Source organism: Octodon degus, unplaced genomic scaffold, assembly GCF_000260255.1.
Source record: "Octodon degus isolate 3935 unplaced genomic scaffold, OctDeg1.0 scaffold00136, whole genome shotgun sequence".
NCBI classification, from domain to species: Eukaryota; Metazoa; Chordata; class Mammalia; order Rodentia; family Octodontidae; genus Octodon; species Octodon degus.
Genome location: NW_004524712.1, coordinates 233,889 through 236,387, shown reverse-complemented (window position 1 = coordinate 236,387; position 2,499 = coordinate 233,889).

Sequence of the window (2,499 nt, the reverse complement as noted above, 5' to 3'; positions counted from 1 at the left end):
TCAGAAGTGTTATGTATAGTTAGTGGAGGCCTAACGATTTATTTTTTGCTCATATGATCTCCAAAATCTATTAGTTTTACAGTAACCTGAAAGCAAAGGAAGGTGGAGAGCTTATGTACATTTTCTGTAGGTTACGCTTTATGTTTGGGAGATTACATTTCTCTTCCTCTCTTTTTCTGGGAGAGACTGGAGATGCTGAAGAAGCTGCCGACATGAAGTGCTAGGTTCATAATTCCAGAGATCCTCTCCCGTGGTTCAACCCTGTCCATGTAGGAAATCCAGTCCACTCGGTCATTAGCAGATCCCTCTGGAAGGAGCAGGGCAAGGCAGAATGATTCAGTCATGGCATAAAGTAATAAAATAGGCATTGATTCATAAAATTGATGTTTCTTCCAGGGTAACATAAATAATTATTGATTCTAAAACTTAAAAATATCTTCTAGATATTTTCAGCACTGTATTATGTTTCAAAGAGCATTAGAACATGAATTTAAGAAAAGGCAGTATCATTTCTAAAATTCTTATTTTTGATAATTTATTTCTTCCAATAATATTCACATTTCTTTGAGAGATGAGTGTTAAAGGACTGTGATATTTAAAGAGAGACTGATGCTTTAGTTTGTTCTCAGCTAATTATATGTATATCAAGAAGTTATGACTTAAAAAACTGAGACAACTCTGTGAAATGACTAAAAATTTATCTTATAAATAGGAGAACTCTAATAATGTTTGTGTTAAATAAAAAATGTAGAATGTAGTTTTATAACATCCAAAATAGCTAGGAATAGATTCATCCTTTTTTTTTTTCTGAAGACTTTTCCAATTTCTTGAGGATATTTTATTTTCTTCTTTTTGCTTTTGTTTAGTGGTACCTGTCCCTTAAGTACCAGTTTAACCAAATACGTTTATTTAGGTTGCATAAATCTTGCAACGCATTTGCTTTATTTTTTGAATTGATGTATAGTTGGCTTCATGCTTTTATTTTTAATTTTTAAAGATCATTTATTGATCGATTGATTGATTGATTTGGTATAGGGTCTCACTATGCAGCTCAGACTCATAGTGATCCTCCAGTTTTCAGCCTCCCCATTGCTGGGATTACAGTGTTGTGCCACCATTCCCAGACTCAGTGGCCAGCTCAACGTGGAGTGGTCTGTCATGTGGTACCAGGGATCAAACCTGGGTCCTTGCATTTTCCAGGTAGGCACTTACACCACTGAGCTGTCCCCACAGCCTCTTCATACTCTTTTATATAACTTCTGTATCATTCAAGCTGGGTGGAGGAAATGGTTGTTGAGTGGGGGTGATGTACTAAAAATTACTCAGATTCTCTGGGTCTTATGAGCTGGTCAAAGGCAAGTGAACACAAAACATAATAATGATAAGTCATTGTGGCAGACTGGAGTGCCTGCTTAGGCAGAGAGCAGCCGGGGTTCCATCCCCAGCGTGATCATTAGGTTGTGAGACCCTGTAGACCCTTTAGCCTATAAAACCTGTACCAAAAAAAAAAAAAAAAAAAAAAAAAAAGTCATTGTGGAGAAAAAGGTATAAACAACTTATCTTTTTTTTTTTTTTTTTTTGGTACAGGTTTTACAGGCTAAAGGGGCTACAGGGTCTCACAACCTAATGATCTGCCTGTTTATTGCCTACCAAGTGCTGGGATTACAAGCCCAGTCTCAATCACCGTCCTAGCACGGACCGGGAGCAGGGCCGGCAGTATTTTTGAAGAATCTGAGTGTTCAGTATTTTTGAAGAAGGAAACCCTCCTAACTAGGCAGACAATTTCTAGAAAAGAAATTTCCTCTATGATCCTCAAGTCCTTGCTCTTGAACCATTTTCCACAAATCATCAGATTTGGTTTTGTGTCAAAGCGAGGACTTGAGATGACCGAGGGCCCACGGGATCCTGAATAGACCCAGAGCGCAGGGCAGGGAAGTGAGTGAGACAACCAGGGTCCTCCGGATCCTGAACAGACCCAGAGCGCAGGCCCGGTGAGTGAGTGAGATGACCAAGGGCTGTGGGATCCTGAACAGACCCAAAGCGCAGGCCTGGCGAGTGAGAGAGACGACCTTGGGCCCTCCGGATCCCGAATAGATCCAGAGCGCAGGCCCAGTGAGTGAGTGAGAGGACCCGGGCCACGGGATCCTGAACAGACCCAGAGCGCAGGCCCGGCAGGTGAGTGAGATGACCCAGGGCCTGGCGGGATCCCAAATAGACCAAGAGTGCAGGCCTGGCGGGTGAGTGAGATGACCCGGGCTATAGGATCCTGAACAAACCCAAATGGCAGGTCCGGCAGAATGAGACGACCTGGGACCCTCCGGATCCTGAATAGACCAGGAGCTCAGGTACTGCGAGTGAGTGAGATGACTGAGGCCGCGGGATCCTGAATAGACCCAGAGTGCAGGCCCAGCAAGGAACCCTTCAGCAGAACTCCCTGCAAAGAGGCTAGAGGCAAGACCCACCCACCTTATTCAGGAGCAGAACATCTTGCCAGAGAGA